Raw genomic sequence first — 19,659 nt, 5'->3', positions numbered from 1 at the left:
ATATATATATATATAGCTTCAATAAATTAGCATTTGGGGTACCATACTACAGTAAAATTTAACACCTACATAGCGTAGAAAACCTTTTAACTAAAATTGAAAAATGAAGCTAATTAATGTCCAATCTCTGCTGTTTATTACTGAACCATACTAGATGTATGAAAATACTTGGTAAATGATTATTTAACTTGGCTCATTTTGTTGCTGTGCTAGTCTTCTGGGAAAACCAGATGGTTCAAATTACTAACTGCCTTAGTTTACAAAATTGAAGTGTAGCTGACTTTTACTTAGATCAGATTTATTTGTCAGCCACTTTCAACTTTTTCAGAGTTTGGATCACAACATTTTCTTGAATTATTTCTGTAGCAATTTCACTACCTCAAACTTTCTCGCTGAAGCAAATAATATTTAGGAGATACTTACACATCAAAAAGCAACTGAATACCAGCTGAAATCTTCCAAATACTATTGTTGATTTGAAAGTGTCGAGAGATGTGAAATTAAGAGCAGGTAACCATAGGGACCGAATTGTTTCATTTTTCATTCCTGCCCCAGACAGCTGCTACGGGACAGACATCTCTGTTCAGTTATCACCACACTTTGCACAGAGCCCTTTCAGTCAAATAATTTCTGGCACACAGGACAGAAGTAGAACGTGGCTCTTACCCTACTCACATAGCTACAACCAACCCATTTACACTGCTACATGCGAGAAATATGAACTTGGTAACTCAGGCTTCGTAGCTCAGTTCTTTTTATGCTTTTGATTCTCGGTTTTCTGTCTTTGGGGCAGCTTTTTAAAGATAATATTACATCCCTGGGGCCTAATTTATACTAACATTAGCTTGTAATGGATAAAACAAATGTGAGATTTTGTAATAAATAAGTAGCACCATTTCAGATGAACCAGAACACCAAGAGGCCTGGATATAACATACAGTATGCTTAAAAAGTATGGGGGCCATCACTATGGAAAAGAAAGATGTGACACCCTGAGTTCAGGAATATGATTTGGCAAATGATCCAGACCAAAAAGCATTTTCAAGAGAGAATTCTATTCCCTGAAGCAATTTCCAACTTGTGACTTGGATTTTCTAAAAACTGTGCAATGAATTTGTGAGGTCCCACACTAGACCACACAAAATGACTCTGCTAATTGGGGTAAAAAAAATCCGTCATACTTGACAAATGCATGTTAACATTTTTATACATACTGGCGTCCGCGTATTATGATCGTTTTTGATGGGATTCTATTTCAGAAGAAGTGGAATCATTGAGGTTTTGAAACATTTAAAATATGAATAACTAGCATTATCATTAACAAATAAAATGTAACCTCGCTCTTTGACAGTATCACGCAGGAATAAATTCAAAAGTATAAATTTTCTAAATAGTAGAGAAATTATCATTGACAGCAAGCTTTATTTAGATTTCAGAATACTTTAAGTTCAAACCCTGTAACTCATTGCATCCTCTTCTGTCTCCTGAGGCAGGTGTTCTAGCCCACACACAGGTGCCTTCAGCTTATAGTGAAGGATCTTTACAATAAATTCAGCCAGTGAGAGGGCGGGAAGATTGAATCACTGTCTGTTAAAACACACCAGGCTGGTTTCACTCACATTACTCTATCCATTGATAGCATATTGTATATAATTGACTTAAATACAATTTGGTCCTATCTTGCAGGATTCTGAGAGCAAAATACAATGCACATGAACCTGCACTGAGTCTGCAATATTCTTAATAAATGTTAGCTAATTTAATTGCATATTTCCTGGAGTGTATTCTCAAAGATATGACGTACTTTGTTGTAGATTTTTAAATTTGTACTTTGGGTATCAACACAGTTGGAAAACAAGGGAGGGCAGAACGCCTGGGCAGAGGGAAAAGTCCTCTCCACAGGAAGCTGAGAGTTGTGCCCAGGGGATCTGGGTGACCAAGCCCCTCCCATATTGATCAGTCATTGGATGTGCCCGGAGCCAGGCAGATTTCAATGGTTGCCGGCTTCCTTATTCGAGCTTGGTGGTGTTAGGGCCAAGACTAAGAGAAGGCGAGTGAGGAAGACTTCACGGTGCAACAATGTAAGGCTCACCAAAAACTCAGGTGAGTGAGATAACGAGCGTTTTAAGGCATTATGCTTTAAATCAAACTGAATGCAAAAATCCACGATGAAAAGCTAGTGTCATTTAGACAGAGATCTGTATTTGTTTATTTTTTGACGGCTCTGGAACGGTAACGGTGTTTTTCATTCAGGACGCTGTTCTCAGCACCGTATCCTCACCCTGCGTTTAAAAATATGGAAGCCGTTGATAAGCGAAAGCAGAGGCCCACTTTTTCCCTTTTATTGCAGGCTCTGATACAGGGCATTGCAGAGCTCAAAGCCATCTTCAAGATCATCCCGGCTTCGGTGACCAGTTCCTTGTTGAAGTCACACCTGGAAAGCCCGGTAAAGTGTCCTCCACAGCTTCTCATACTACTGAAATTGAAAATAATATTCAACTATGAAGTTTTCATTTATAGTACATGGTAAATGTACTCAGCTCCAGATTCGATGTTTATCTCTCAGAATGATCAAATGTTGTTCTCATCTGTTACTGTCGCTTGTTAATATCTAAATATGTTAGATGTAGCTTAATATTACATTTTGGTGAAAAATTAGCAATTTAGCTTCCAGCCTCTTAAAGGAAAAGTAATGGAAGGTATGCTAATTTCTTATTGATAGCAATGAATTTCAACTCCCTTCCCTATAAAATGAGGAAGCTATGCTAGGTAAATTTTCAAGTCTCCCCTAATTTTTGCTTTTAAATATTTTATTGCATTATTTTGTGAAGGCCCAAAGGTCCCCCTTTAATGTTTTGTGGTGCTTTTTTTGGGGGGGGGTCCACCAAATCCTTCTAAAGTGGACTTCATAGAGTTGTATACCACCTAAAATAACCCAGGCCGTCAGACTTTATGAATTGCTGCAGTTTATTTTAGTCACTCTTTACAGAGTCATCAGCTTTTATTAATTGGTGGTATAATTACAGCTAACGCTAATGATCTTCTCCATCCACTTATTTTCTTCCAAACTCCTAAGATTGGATAATCAGTTCATTCTAATTGCCTAAAGCTGTGTTTAGTGAAGAATTAAGAGAGCAGCAGGAAGGAGAAAATGCTCAAATGCGTTCTCCAACAGCAACTTAAAATGTGTCCTCCCAGAAATTCACAGGCTGGGAGCAACACATTCGGAGTCTCGAAGGAGAGCGACTCGGTGGCACACAGACCTGTAAATATGTTGTTTGGTCGTTCATTTTGTATGTTTTCCCCAAATGGATTCTTTCTCGTTGCACACTCATTGTCACACATCTTGGGGAGAGCTGGTGAAAAGTGAAAATAAATAACATTTGGGAAAGGAACTGGCTCTGCTTCGAGTGGAGGACCTGAGTTCACTGTGTCTTTTCCACATTTATTGGATTTGCTTAAGGATGTTGAGATGATCGGAGACAGTCTCCAGTTCTGTGACATGCACAGAATTCAAACGCCAATTCTGTTACAAAGAGCTAAAAAAGTAAAAACCAAATCGGCAATGATGATGAATGGCTCTTGTATTACCCTTGTGATCTGTTTGCCAGAATTGGATAACCGTTAGCAAAAACTGCTATTTTTAATTTCACTTGTCTCAAACCAGGAGTGTGTTACCGCGAGAGTGTTGATTCCCCTGTTCTAATTCCCTAATCTGAAGAAGAGGAAAAATGGTTCATTTCACAAGTCGTTTTCAGGAGGAAGTAAATTCTCAAAGTGCAAAGGGTGATTGATTAACACTGTTAAGTTTGTTTGTGGGAGAACTTGTCTGACTTGTTACCGTGACTGTCTGAGTAGAGGGCTTCGTGGAAAAAGAGGGAAAGAAACACACACAAACATGCGCATACATGGAAAATGTCACAGGGAAATGTCAGCCAAGCAAATCATATTTGGGAGCCACAGTTGAACTGGCCTAGCCTCTTTGTGTTGTGTTGTATCCCTACTCAGAGCTTGATGTATGTGGTATTTGGTCTTCGGCAATACATTTCTTCTTTAAATATTTATCACATTTCTTGGGGTACACCAGGTGAAATAAGAATATACATTTAATAGGTAAAACATTTCTGTTTTATAAAGCTTATTTATTATAGGAAACGTGCCAAAATTAATATATGCTTATCTTTTTATCAATAAAATACTCATTCCGTAGTCCAAAGACGTGCAGATGGGGCTATATTTGAATATACTGTAGTGAATTTTTCTTTGTAAGCGTATACTTTAAGCAATGTGGTTTTGAACAGCTAAGACCTAAGCTAAAAATACCCTACTATATTAATAGGAGTCTACTGGCCATACTTAGGAATGCTCTGAGGCCAAAATAGTTCACAGAATGCTACAATATTCTGTAAGAGAAAATAATAATTAGTCCTCCATAGCCCACATAAGTTCCAAATTTCACTGCTCTAACTGGAAACTTATGTTACTTGACATCAGACTGTTTAAAGCCTATTAATTTATTTGTTTGCTTATTTGTTCACTGGAAGGGTAAAATCAGAATGTGAATGGCATGCATCATTTTTATTTGTAAACTGTATCATACCAATCCTTAAATACATGAACAGGGTGCTTCTATATGTGCTATATAGAGAAGGACTTGTCTTTGCTTCAGGTGAAGTACATTATATATATGTATTGTGTGCGTGTGCATGTGTGTGTATATGTGTGTGTGCGTGTGTATATATGTATATGTATTTGTATAAAATCAACTAAGTTAATGTATCCAGAGATGCCTGTGTTCTTTTACTGGCTCACCATCATTTACGTAACACCTTTCAATAGGAACTTTAAAGTCCTGCCATGATAAGTGTATAGGGTAAATATCCTATTAAATGAAAGTAGCCAAACTTGAACAATTAATACAGCTGGCCTTTTGTTATTCTGCTTATTCTCTATTATTCATGAAAGTATCCTATTCACTGAAGTAAATTTTACAAATCTGAAATGTTCATTTAAATTTCATTCATCTCTGTTGAACTTATACGTCATTCTGAATCATTTTCTACCCCTCACATGCACACAAAAGATCAACAGGGCTGTCTGGCTGACTTGCTTCTTTTTATTCTGGGTAGTGAAACCAGCACAACAGTTGTGCCTTGAAACGCTAAAGCTGGGGCCAGGGATTTAGCTCAGTGGTTCGGTGGCCTGCCTTGCAAGCGCAAGGACCTGAATTCAATCCCCGGTACCAAACAAACAAACAAACAAAAAATGCTAAAGCCCACCCTAGCAGATGGAATCATCAGCATGCTCAGATGTGTGCTATACCTTGGGCTCCTAACTTTGGGTTCTAACAAAGACGGAGAACCCCAGTTTGAATATAACTGCCCTGTTCTACCAAGTCTTAACAGAATCTGATCCAATCCAGGTGCCCTGAGGAATTGTTAACAACAGAGCTGATCCTGGGTGTGAGATCAGAGTTTAGGGACACCATCAAGGGTAAGTGCAGTCCTATGGGGTCTTGGAGTGGGAGAGAGGGGTCATTCAGAGACTCAAAAAAGGACAGTGCCCTGAAGACAGGCTGGGAGTAAGAATGGTAACCAATGAGAATCATCAGTAAGGGAGGACTTGGTGGAATATGTATTTCATCCTCTTTCTTCCTTGCTTTAAATTTCTTGCCATGGTTTCCCTTTGGCTAAAGTCAGCTTGGAGCCCAAGGTCAAGGGGAAAGTTTTCGTATTCTTTGTGGGTTCCACTCTCTGTCTCTGGTCATACTGTCAGGTCATGAAATAAGGAGAGTTCTCGAGTGCAGAGTACATCCGGAGGGGTGAGAATAGATTAGTCTCATCCAGAGATCAGCTCAGACTCGGTGGAGAATATACAAGTTATGTCTTCTTCCTCCATTTACAGTGATTCTGTTCACTGAATCATTTGGTGGGGATAAGACAAAGGCTGGAAGTGATGAAACCAGAGGATGACATATTGTCGTGGAGAATTAGTAGCAGTTCGAGACTGAAAATGCTTCCAGTAGATGTAATTAATATAAAGTTTTATTCTACTAACTAAGAAATACATCTTCTTTATGAGTTATTTGCATACAACAGAGAAGTGGCTCTGGACGATAGCTCAACAGAAACCATTTTCTTATTGATATAAAAATGTATTTATCAGTACATGTGTGTGATACATAATAACTACTTTCATTATAGATGTTTCTAACATGTACATGGTGCATTTTAGTTCTTTTTAAAGTCCTCCCTCCCTCCAACCTTCCTCCCTTCATCTTTCATCTCTTTCCTATTTACAGTGGGTCTCCCTGGTTTTTTTAATCTATCTTTTATTTTGCTCTTTATACTTTGGATTCATGTGTGAGAAACTGTGTGGTATTTATGCTTGTGTGTCTAACTTATTTCACTTAACATTAAACATTCAATGTGTATCCTTTTTCCCAGAAATGAGTCAAATTTATCTTTCTTTATAGCAGAGTAGTATAACGTTGCACATAAATACAGCGGACCCTTGACTTACGAACTCACTTTGTTTTTGAGGACTGATTGGAGTTCGAGTCAGTCAACTGACAGTTCAAGCTCCTTCGCACAGCCTTCAAAGTCTCTTCCCTGTACGCAGGCAGATCCCACAGTCCATAGAGAGACCCTGGCCCAGGATTTCACGATTAACCTTAAAAGGAAAGGATGCTGTCATGTTCCTTTCAGAACACTTTAAGGGTTAAGCCTGTACCTGAGACCATTTGAAAGCATGAGCAGCTGCACTTGAGTCATAACTCAAGACTGTGGTTGTAAGTCAAAACTACAATTCCAGTCATAGCCCCAGTTGTTCATAGGTCAGGCCAGTTGCCACTCAAAGGTCCACTCTACCACATTTTCTTTATGCAATCATCTGTTAATAGACATATGTGCCATTTCTAAGCTCTGGTTATGATAAACTTGCTGAAGTTTTAAACATTTTAGGGAATATACCTAGTGAGGGAATGACTGGGCCTAATTTCCATTTTTTAGGGCATTTCGTATTGATTTTCATGATGCTTTTACTAGTTTACATTCCCACCACCAATGTACGGAGCTCCTTTCTCATGACAGCCTTGATAGCGTTGGTTATTATTTGATTTTTGGATGATTGCCATGCATTTTAGAGTAAGATGAAATCTCAGTGTTGTTTACCTCTGTGTTTCTGTAATGGCCAGGAAAGTTGAAAGTTTTTTTCTTGAATTTATGGGCTACTTGTAAATTTTCAGAGACTTCTCTATTCATTTTTGTTGCCTATTTTTTGATTGGGTTTTTTTATGTTGTGGGGTCTAATTTTTTTGAATTCTTTATATACTTTAGAAATTAGTTTTCTGTTGTAGATGCAACTGGCAAATTTTTTTCCATTATGCAAAATATTACTTACCTCTGTTGATTGTTTTCTTTGCTGTACAGAAGCTTTTTAATTGGATATAATCCCATTTATTGATTCTTGATGTTATTGCTTATGCAATTGAGAATCCATTCAGAAAGCCACTGCCTATACCTACGACATCAGTATTTCCATTTTCTGATATCTTCTTTGATCTCCTTTTTCAGAATTTTAAAGTTTTATTGTAGAAGTTTTTCACTTTTTTAGTTGAGTCTTAAGTATTGAAACTTCTGAGAATGGTATTGTTTTCCATATTTCTTTCTTGATGAGTTCATTATTTTTGTACAGGAACATTACTGCTTGATAATTTTGTATCCTGCTACATGGCTTCATTTACTATTAATTCTAGGAGTCTTTTGGTGGAGTTTTGGGGGTCTTGTGTATAGAGGATTGTGTCACCTGCACATAATGATAATTTGACTTTCTCTTTTCCTAATGTATCCCTTTTATTTCTTTCTTTTGCCTTATTGCTCTAATGTTCCAAGTTATATATTGAAAAGGAGTGGTAACTGTATATTTTAACTTGTTCTTGATTTTAGAGAGAAAGCTTTATACTCCCCCCACTTTATATGATGTGGGCCAATGGTTTGTCATAAACGGTTTAGCAGATTGAGGTGCGATCCTTCTACACCTATTTTCTTCAGGGTTTTTATCATGACTCACTGGATTTTGTCAAAACCCTTTTCAGTATCTATTGATATGGTCATGTGGTTTCTTTTCTTGATCCTATTTATGTAATGTATTATATTTACTGATTTATTTATGTTGAACCATCCTTGTATCCCTGAGAAAAAAAACTACCTGGCTGTGATATATGATCTTTTTGATGAAGTCTTGCATTCAGTCTGCCAGTATCTTCTTGAGGATTTTTGCATCTATGTTAACGAAAGACTTTGGCTTGTAGTTGTCTTTTTTGTAGTTTGATCCTTGACTAATTTCGGAATGATGGGTGCTATTGCTTCCAGGATAGGATGCTATCAGGACTCGGTGTTTCTTGGTGACCCAGGTATTTGGTAGATGTCAAAGAAAATCATCTTTCAGATTGATTTTCTGTTTCTGTCTGCTTAGCTTCTGAACACTTGTATTTTCTGTGACTCTTCTCTGAACGTCTTGAGCACCACCTCCTCTAAGAATCTGCCATGATAGATCTCATGATCAACAGAACCCTTTACTCAGTTTCTCCTACTGGATATCCTTGAGCCACGTCACATCAGATTAACGTGCCTGGGACTCAAAGTGGTGCTATTGAAATTGTTTTTCTTTATTAACAAATTTTGTGAGAAGCAGATGGTATAATATAGGAGAGAGTTATATGCTGTAAAATCTACACATTTTCACCACAATTTTACTATTAATTCTAACTTGAAAAGTATGAGGAAAACCATATTCTTCAGACTATGAAAGGAAGGATCGCCCTTCTCAAACATTTTACTCGGTTTAATTTTTTTCAGTGAAATATCAGTATAGAAGCTCAAAACATGAGAGGTGAAGACAGGGCCTCCTGCTGTTACACATTTTCCAAAGCCTCAATTGTAAAATATGATAATAAGTTATTAATCAATCTTTGTTTACGTTAGTGGGGGAGCTATTCTCTGTGGAGTTTGTTCTGACACACAGAGAACACCCCGCACAACTTTCACAGGAAGGTCACACATTCAAATAATAGCCAACATTTGTGGAGTTTCCTCCTTGGCCAGCTAAAAATTCCCTTTGGCTTGTGAGAGGATGAAGTCTTCAGAGGTGGTGTCAGCAGTGATTTATTATAAGCTGAGTTAATTCCCCCTCAGTTTAAAGCCCTTGTCTCCAACACAAGCATTTTCGTCTCTCCCCACCCCTGATGAAGTTTGCTACTCATTCCATGATTTTCAAGACAGTTTCCTGCAGATGCTGGCAATGGTGAGATTTCAACTGTCTTCTTTGAAAATGTCGGTGTGGGGTATGGGGTGTGGGATGTAATTAGTGAAGTACGGTTCTCACCCGAAAGAGCTTCAGTGGGAAAAATAAATAAGTAAGTAAATTGTGTGTGTGTGTGTGTGTGTGTGTGTGTGTGTGCGTGCATGCTTGTGTGTTTTGTGAATGTGGTTAGTATAACTCTGTCTATGGGACTCTGGAGAGTTTCTCTGCAGTTGACCAGAGAGAGAGAAAGAGAGAGAGAGAGAGAGAGAGGGAGAGAGAGGGAGAGAGATCACATATGGCCTTCTCTAGTGGTTAACACTAATGGGACATTTACCTTTACTTTATGGGATTTGTGGTGCTTTTGTTCTTCTTGGGCTTACAAACTGAATAGATAGAATCTGATTTACAGATGGAGCCAGACAATTTCAAAGCTGGAAAGTAAAACCTAGAAGCAGTGTTTAGGTAGTAGAAGGCGGCTAACTGGATATTGTGGCAGCCTTAATCACATGGACATTTTAGGCACCGTGATCCCGTCCCTCCCAGTCTTTCTCATGATAGTAAATAAAAGTTGAAGGTTTAAATGTAGTTGACTTATTTTTGTTGATTCTGGGGTTATGGATACTCCTAACCTGCTCTTTTCAAGGTTGTGATTCTCATACTACAGAACCTGAATAATCAATTGCTGGGTTATTTTAATCTGTAACAAGTCAGAAATGATGGCTTCTGTCAACCTGCACTCTGCACTCCCCAAGGCTCACAACCTAAGATCTGCTGCCACCCATATCTCTATGGGACTTATGTGAGTCTTTATTTGAAGATTTGTAAGTTAGAAGTAAAAGATATACTCTCCTCTACATGTTTCATTAATATCTAGGGTGTATTTTCTTTTACTTCTGATACTATTCTGATTTGTATGGACTCTGATTTTCTGGTATTACCTGACATCTTCACCCCAGAAGGATTTGTTCTTATAGAAAAAAGATAACCTTGATAACAATAAAATCTTTACAAGTGTGTAAAAGATTTTCAACAAGCAAAAAATGAAAACTGTCAAAGACCCAGGAAAATTATAGAAATTATAAGAAAGCATATCATTGTACTAAGGGCAGTACAGTTGTTTATGTGCTATTTACAGAGGAATGTTTTCAAGTTTTTAGTGCAGGTAAGGTGAATTTTTCAGCTTTGGTGGCATGGGAGGTTTGAGCTGGATCATCTTGTGTTGTTGTAGGGGTGTCCTTCAAACTGTGAGATGTTATCACAACCCTGGCCTCTACCCAGTTGATGACAAAGCCTGTCTCACACTGTCCCATTATCATCTCACAAGGATGTGACAGTGGCAGATGTCTCTGGACGTGGTTAAATGACCCTTTGTGAGCAAAAGTGCCCTTAGTTGAGAACCAATGATCTAGGCAAAGAACACCAATTTTGCTCTTTGTAACTAAAATAAAATGTAAATTTTGTGATTTTAAATGGTCATAATGATACTTTTCCCAAAGAACACTTGGCAACTTTTCTAGTCAACTCACCATGATACTACCTTTAAATTTTTCTCTTTAAATTTTTCTATTACTATGAGTAATAGAGAGTGTGTTTTATATATCTTTGTTTCCAGGACCTAGTATGACATCTCATGTAGAAAAGCTATACTTGCTAAATAAATAAATGAATTGTGCATACGATAGATATTAGCTACATAAATAAATGAACTTTGAATGCAAAAGCATGTATAATGTTATCTCTCGTATATATTGGTCTTTGCTTTATAATGATAGATAGACGATAAAAGTTATAACATTGAATGTGAGGATATTTGATTAGCTTCATTTTGGGTAAAACCCAGTGTTTAGAAAAGACAGTTCAGATTTTAATCACAAGTCTAAGATTCTTGTTTTGGATTATACCTGAAGGTGTGGCTAGGGTCAAGGCAACACCATATGCAAACTTATTCTTTCATCTCCTAAAAGGAGATGCTTCTATCAACTTGTAACAAAATGAAAATGACTTGCACTAAGCTACGTAGGACTGAGGCTAAACTCAAATTTTAGCCATTAATAATTAACTAGAGAGAAGACATTCAAGAGGGCACTGGACGTAAGTGCTCATGACAGAAAAAGTAACCAAATGTATGGTTACACTGAGGTGAGGATTATCATATCACATAAAATGCAAGTCTTTGGTTCTATGGGGACCTCGGCTATAGTGGTGGCCCGTGCCGAGTTCTTTGAATAAAGAAGTAGATGAGTGAAATTTGATGTTTTGCATAGTTGTTTCAGACATGTTTACTTTAGTAGAGGGTTATGGAAAGGTTGAATCAATAAACACTTTCTTTACAGTCAGCAGACTTGCCGGGGACACCAGTAGTCATACTTGAAATGAAACTGGCCTTTCTCTCCAGAAGGACACATTCCTTGTTTCCTGGAAGAAAACTAGATCTCATAGATTCTAATCACTAATAATTAGGTACCAAGCCAAAGAATTTGATACTTTGCATAATATTCTGCATAAGGTTTTGAGTAACTGGTAAATGAAAACTCAAGTAGTGTCATTTTCTGATAGTTGTATTCATTTGCAATGTGAAATTACAACAAATTGTAGAATTATTTTATCATTTACATCTCACTAGCTACAAGTTCAAGAGGAACCATTGTGAATTCTATGACTTTATAACTCTACTACCTTACAAATGGATTTTATGTTTCCCTTCCTTAATATGTTCATACAGGGATGTTTTTAAAAAGCTAACATTTATCCTCCAATATAGCATTTTTTTTTGCCACATATCATGGTCAAAATTACTGCCCAAATACTCAGTTTAGGGATCAGGAGCCAAAACAACAGCAACAGAAAGTAGAAAGCACAAGGTGAAAAGAATGAAAAATTTTCTGCCAAGGCAACTGTTAGGCTATAGAGATAATAAACCAAATGAAGCATATTTTGAAACTTTACTTTCCTAGTTTCCCAAACTTCCCTAATTAATTATGCTGGATAAGTAAAATTTATTTATTTTTTTAGTTATGGGACCTTAACTTCCCAAGTTATACATAAACACATGACAAGCTTAGAATATTCCTGTCTTCCATTTGCAGGCATGTCAGTTGTAATTACAGCAGTATAACAAAGCCACTAAGCAGGGAAGTTGAAAATAATATGATTTTATGGTATTTACAGTTTGTTTGTGAAGAATTTTACTTCCCACTATATCTTTGACATCAAGTAACCATTATCAGCCCTAAGAGCTTGGTTTTCTGCAGACAAAAGATTTTAGACATCTCCTTGGACCTGGTCCAGCTTGACTATAATAAGGTGTTTTTTGTCTCTTCTCTGGTTTTGCTTGTTGGGTGCCCACAGCGTACAGGTGCACATCAAGTCCTAAGGATTTTCCCTTGTTCTTGCAGCAGAAGAAGGTGTCAAGGAAGTACTTAGTGAACTGGAGGAGGCTCAAAAGCAGGTTGGAGAAGCTGAGCTGTGACAGGAAGATTATCACTGCCGGTGAAACCAAACTCAGTGAAATGATCGCTTTTGTGCTCCGGCAAAGGTAAGCAATGGCAGGAGAGCCTGAATACCCAGGCCAGGGAAGACTCGCAAGCAGCCGAGCGAACAATGCGAAGAAGAAGGCTGACATGTTACTGAACAAAATGTCAAAGAATATTAAATACATCAAAAGTAGATACACTATGAAGATATTTAGAGACCACTCTTTGTAAACAAGTGAGTTTCCATGACAATTTTTATAATTCTCTTTTGTTCCCCTTTACTCTTCTTTTACTAATGGGGACAAGATGTGATAAGACAAAGTTTTACTCTTGTCTTCGTTTTTGTTCTTTCCTGTCTTTTTTCTTCACCTTTCAATGAACAAAGTCTGCAATTCTAAGGATAAGCTGGTTGAGTCATCAGTAAGTAAAAAAAAAATCATCACCGAGAGCTGAAAATATGAATGCACAAAAATGTTCATGACACCCTGATCGGGAAAAGTTAGCAAAGTCCTAGAGTTGAATAAATTATGCTACAGTTAAAGAGAAAACATTCTGCAGATGTATTAATGAAATCAATTGATATACATCGATATGGGAATATAACATTTTAATTAAGCACAACACTGTGTATTTTTGAAAAATAAAAACACAAATGCCAGTGATATCCCCTTAAGTGTTAAGATTATGAATAATCACAAAAGTGGTCACAAATTCTCCCAACACGGATCCTAGTACCACACAGTGGATTCTCTTTCTCTGTTCTTGGAATCTGGGTTTGCCATGTGAATTGCTTTGCCAATGGGTCATTGCCATAATGAACACACTTCGAGGCTCGGAAAGAGTTTGTGGATTGGAACAGGACTTTTGACTTCTCCTGGGAACCCTGCCACAGTCACCGGGAGAATGAAGATGAACAAGCCTGCCGGACAACCCTTGTACAACTCCCAGAAACCAAACCCCCTGACTTAGTGGCTCCGGAGGACTCACTCAGGTGAGTCCAGTCCAAGTCTCTGACTCACAGAAGAGTAAGTTAGAAACATCATTATTGCTTCAAGCTTGTTATTCAGCAGGAGTGGCTGTGTTGCTGTGTGTTTGTGTGTGTATGTGGCTGTGGCTGTGTGTACCTGTACATCTGTTTCTAATAGGATGTAAGCTAGATAGAAGTAGTGATTTGTTTTATCCTGGGAGATGGGATTATGGGTGAATTTTATTTTTATGTATTTATCCATACTTTCACTTTTTCCCCCCTCTCTTACAATCATGGCTTATCTATGTACTTTAAAAGCACACAGTTTAAAAAGAAAAGAAATGAAATTAAAGCAATTGCTTTAGAAAAAGGAATTATTAATTTTTGGCATAATTGTTCCCATTATCTATAGCTCCAAAGCCATGTTTTTGATATTCCCATTAACCATCCTGACCACCAGGAGGTTTGTCAAAAGCAATGTAGAATGGTACCACTTAAATTCTTATGTCTACATTACTTTATCTTCCCTACTTGAATAAAAAAAAAAAAAATTGGAAAGGGCCGGGGATTTATCTCAGTGCCATTTTCCTGGCCTTGCTAGCGCGACATCCTGAGTTTGATCCCTAGTACCAAAAAAAAAAAAAATTGGAAAATCAAGTTGCTGATTACAAATGACATTTTGTGCCAATGTTTTTAATAATTATACTTCTCTTGATCTGTTATTTATATAAAGCCTAAGTAAAAGTAGGAAAATATGAAAACACGAACGTGTTAAAGCCCAGCGGAAGGTAACAGAACAATAACACAGGCGTCTGGTTGAGCAGTGAAGGAAATTTGCGGGGATGGAAGGGGTAATTTGCCAGATAAGAGCCAGGTAGACATTTTATACACATCGAATATTTTAAGGATGAGAAAGAATAAAGAAACCACAATAGAAACTCTGAGCAGCTTACCAGTGAACCGCAAATATCTTCTGAGAGAATAAGTTCACTTTTGTACTTTATATAGTCACCCTATATTTTAAAATTCCCAGATTTACCACCTCATTTTTTGCCAACTGTCCTTTTATTTTAAATGACCAACTTACTGTCCATTTGCTAGCTTACAGGTTTGGTTATCAGTTCGCTGAAGGATCATTCCAATCTTCAGCATAATTTTGAACGTATTTCTTCACTTTTGTCTGGATGCTGTATAGTATTCATGAGAACAAATCTTCAATATATATCAAATATTTAGACTATATTTTCAGAGTTTAGGAATGTACCCTTAACCAGATCGAGGAGGCTGAGTCATTTGAGAAAAGATTGAGTCTGACAGAAAATATTCAATTAGGATTGCGTGAATGAAACAGCAGGGAGCAAATACAGGCAGCTGGATTGTTTTTTTTTTTTTTTTTTTTTAACTTTTGTCCTTGGGCCCCACAGCTCCCTTTCCTTCTTTGGCTTATTAAGTTGGTATTTGAGGGTCGGGAGTAGGTTCATTGTGGCAACCAGTATGTGCTATTCTGCGGGATCTTGAAGACTTCATCCCATATATCTGTTTTGTCACAGCGTTTGTTTTTCAAACAGTTTGACATTTTCAGCAGCCAGCAGCCTGGAAAGTTTGCCTTCCAGATGTCATTTCTCTGAGCACTGATTTCCATGTGGTCAATTTCTGCCCCCTTTGCAAACTGTATGCCAAATCCGTATCCCAAGCTCAGCCCTCTGGCTGTCTCTGAAATACAATCACCCATCACGGTTTTCCCTCCAGACTGACAAATACACTTTTCTGTAAGCTCACCTAGGCAGAGCAACTGTGAAATAAAAGGTCATGTGAAATAAAAGGACTGAAGATTCTGCTCATAGAGAAACATCTTTTATTGTGTTCTGGGTACCATATTCTTCCAGACCGACTACATGTTTTATGGTATTTTTCTTTCTGTATTGGTCCATACATAATCCCAAATTTCTTGGTTTTTTTATTATTTGCTTGATCACTTGTTTTTCATTGATAGCTAATGATCGTTCATCTTTATGGGGTGCATTGGGAACTTTTAGCACCTTAATGCACTCTATATCAATAAACTCAGTTATCCCTCACCTCAGAAATTTATCCTTTTTTTGTTACTCATGGAAAATACTAACCTATTCTGAGAAATAGAGTCCATGATATGATTATGTTTTAAAAATCAGCTACCTGTTTGGTTTTTCTTGGTTTGTTCATTGATTTCTGGTGATTTCCAAAGGTATTCTAGTTATTACATTGCATACTAATTGGAAAAATTTTACTTAGAATGAGGAAAAATATAAAATAAAATTATTTGGATACAAAAACAGGGGAAAATGTTACCTGAGAAAAACATAGAAGAACAAAAGCACACTATTACTTGTCTGGGAGTTGGGGGGGTAAAAATAAAAGCTGTCCATCAGAGTATAAGGGATCTGATCAAGGTGAAGGAAATGTTCTAAACACTAGATTTTGGCAATGCACAGCACAGTGAATTCCTAAAAATCAATGAATGGAACTTTTAAAATGGGTAAATGCTTAAATATGTATATTACACTCTCATAAAATTGTCCAATAATAAAGGAGTAGTACCTACTGATAAATTAGAATTGCTTATCTACAAAAACATCTTCTGAGCTTTAAGAAGCATTCGATAATATTAACCAAGATTTTTATTATTAATGTTCATAAAAGGCGAATCACTTCCAAATTTCTTTTTGTTTGTCAGCAGATTATACTAAGACACACACACACACACACACACACACACACACACACACACTGTCCTCTATATCTGAGTCAGTTCGATGCTCCTACCCGTGTATAAAACCCACTAAAACATGTCTCCTTTAAACCATTTAATTCATTCTCTCTTGTCATATTTATTTCTTTATTATACAGTTTTCATGTACAATTCTATGTCTGGAATGAAAATGGTTTAATCTCTTCCTATTACAAGTCATCTTATTGCTATGAGAATTACCTGTTATTTTTGTTAAGCACATTTTCTCTTTTATCAGTGTACCTCCAAGAGTGGTTGCTGATGTTTATTTTTGCATACTCAGACCCAAACCCTCTATGTTTACCTACACCAATTTCTTTCTTTCTTTTTTTTTTTTTTTTTTTTTTTACCGGGGTTGAACTTGGGTCCTTGCACTTGCAAGGCAGGCCACTGAACCACTGAGCTAAATCCCCGGCCCCCTACACCAATTTCTATCAATATACTTTTTCTTTTCTTTCAGCCTTGAAGCTGCAGAAGTATTTTTGAATGCATCATTGTTTGGAGAATATGAAAAGTTCCACAAACTAAGAAGCTTGCTTCTGAAAGGCTCCATGCCTTCCTTACCTCATGGTCTTTAAAGATCGTATATAAGGATTATAGTGAGAAAAAAAAGAAAATAGTGAATAAATCTCCTCGCTCTGTCATTTTACTCTATGATATTCTGATTCCCTTGTCAATTAATATTCATAAATGACAGATTTTTTGTCATTTTTCTTCTCTCAGAAGTCTTTTTAGTACTGTAATTAATTCGCATTTATAAAAATTTTAATGACATCAAATATGAAATCTGAAAACCCTTGACAAAACTGTGCATTGTGGATGGTATATACAATATCTAATCCCTCTTTAGAAATTCATAATATACCACAGTGAAGAACCTGAGAAATCTTGTGCTGGAGAAAACCTTTTGAATTCAGCTTAAGGCACAATTCCTTAAGGCGTTTTCAACATAGAATATTTTAATAACATTTCTAGAATAATCCTGTACAGAGGTATTGAGCAAAAATTAGCCTGACAAATGTTATCTATCAGACTGAGTAGATGAGGAAAAGGCTCTCCTTGCCCTTTCTTTCCAGGTGAAAGAATTTGGGTGCACACCCCAATGAAACCTCTATCCTAAACAGGGTCAAATGTTTCACATTTATGCAACTTGGTTTCATCTTTTAGAGGAGTTTCAATTTCCTTCTGCCCTGATGTCCTCGAACCTCTCTGGGTAATTTGCCTGGATGAAGTGGCTATGATGATAGAGCTATCAAAGAGTAGACATTTAGTAAGTGTCTTTGCTTAAATTGTTTAAAGCCAATCCTGAGTAACCACACCCACTGGTGGCCATGTTTGATTCTTCATCGGAAATGCACTCAGATTCCTGGGCGGATCAGAAAAAAATTGAATTGAAATGGCATCTTCTCTATGCTCAGGGCACTTTACCAAAGCAGCATAAATTATAGAAGGTACAGCCAAGGCCAGCATTAGCCAGATCTCAGACAGAATGAAGTGGCCCCTCACCCTGAAAGCAAGTCATCATTACTACTTAATCTTTCGAGGAAAATAGTGTCACACAAAAACATCTGAAACTATAATTGACATCTTTAAAGATGCTTGCCATCTGGACCTCACTTGGTTTAATTAGTCATTGCAGGGTGGTGGTGCTCTTGTAAAACTCTTGCACTCCATTAACCTTGACTTTTCACACGTTGACATTTCAAGCCCTTTCTTGGCTTTCCTAGGCAGAGTGGACACGTTTCCATTTAATGGGAGTCCACCTTAGGGTTCTCGAGCCAGACGCTTGTTATTTGGCAAAGCCACTGAGCCCAAGTCTATAAAAGGTGGCAGCCAGGAAAGGTTGCAGGCAGCTAAAAATGGTAAAAGAACAGGAGTCATAGGAGCCACCCCACCCTTCCTTTGGAGACGTCCAAACAGCGTGGTGAGCAAGGATTGGGAAGGGTAGTGGAGGGTAATAACACATGGATGTGAACCTGAGTACAACCTCAGCATGGACTCATGCATGAGAGCAGTTTTATTCAGCTGGGAACAGCTACTCAGTCTGCGTTTTTAAAAACAAATTTCTGAAGTTAAGGAAGTTAGACTACTTCATTATGTATTTCTTTAGCATTTAGGTGAACTTGGAGACAGAAAAGTAAGGCTGCTATGTTTCAGGGTAGTTTGTGTCATTCAATAATGTTCTTCCTTATGATTTCACATATGTTTAGATTGATTATTATATTCTGGGAGTAGATGTCCAAGGTGAGAGTGGCCATGGGTGGTCTATAGAATATCTATTTCACATTATTTTTTTAATTATTATTATCATTAGTTTAAGGTCATGAAATGGAAATGGCCAAAGATCCAGTAAGAATATATAATAAAGGTATTTACAGTAGGATTGGCAATCTTGCGTCTCGCAGTCCAAGAAGAATCAACCTTTTGTAGCTTATTACAATTCTCTCAGTTCTCTGAGACGGACCATTTAATTCCTCTATTCATCTTCTAATACCTTATTTCTAATGTTATGTCTATGTTTTCTTATACCTAATTATTAAAAATCGAATGTTATCTCTAGGATATTTAATCATCTCTTTCAAATTTTTGTAATTATTTCATTCATTTAGTAAACGTGTTACAACTCAGATTTCTTTTTTTGAGGGGTTTTTTTGAGACAGGGTTTCACTATGTAGTTGAGACTGACCTGGAACTCACTGTGTAGTCCAGGCTGGTCTTGAACTCACAGCGATCCTCCTGCCTCAGCCTCCCCAGCGCTGGAATTACAGGCGTGCACCACCATGCCCGGTTTACAACTCAGATTTCTGATAGTATAAAAGACATGGAATTTAAGCTTTGATGTTTATCTTCATTCTCTGGGTTCTATGTAGAGAATAGTGTACAGAGAGAGTTGTCAGCTAGCAACAGTATCTAGGAAATGAAATCTCCTAAAATATGCAAGTAATACCATTTGCAGTGGTTCTCCAGTGTGTCTGAGCATCTCATCAGGATTTCTAGAAAGACACCTATTACAGTGGGAATGGGCAGAGCTCTAGGAATAATGTGTTGCTCAACCAATTGATTGATTTGCTTTTGCTGTGGTAGCTAGATGCTATATTTGAGAATTGATAAAAATATATCCCATGATCCTTCTCAAGCAGGCTTCTTGG

The 19,659-nt window shown here is 37.3% G+C and overlaps 1 long non-coding RNA gene across 13 annotated transcripts in view; it reads left to right on the top strand.

The window, feature by feature from the left end:
- The first annotated feature begins 1,973 nt into the window (after positions 1 to 1,973).
- The window catches only part of LOC104873750, a 121,130-nt gene continuing 103,444 nt past the window's right edge, over positions 1,974 to 19,659 (top strand). For all 13 annotated transcript variants that reach the window (XR_002025932.1, XR_783571.2, XR_002025931.1 and 10 more), the window contains exons 1-3: positions 1,974 to 2,103; positions 2,351 to 2,446; positions 12,699 to 12,838. This is a non-coding gene — a long non-coding RNA (uncharacterized LOC104873750). The remainder of the gene's footprint in view (positions 2,104 to 2,350; positions 2,447 to 12,698; positions 12,839 to 19,659) is intronic.

Source organism: Fukomys damarensis, unplaced genomic scaffold (assembly GCF_012274545.1).
Source record: "Fukomys damarensis isolate Sample0158 unplaced genomic scaffold, DMR_v1.0_HiC HiC_scaffold_23, whole genome shotgun sequence".
Taxonomy (NCBI): domain Eukaryota; kingdom Metazoa; phylum Chordata; class Mammalia; order Rodentia; family Bathyergidae; genus Fukomys; species Fukomys damarensis.
Note: the sequence above shows the minus strand (reverse complement) of the source record. Positions and strands in the feature narration are given on the sequence as shown.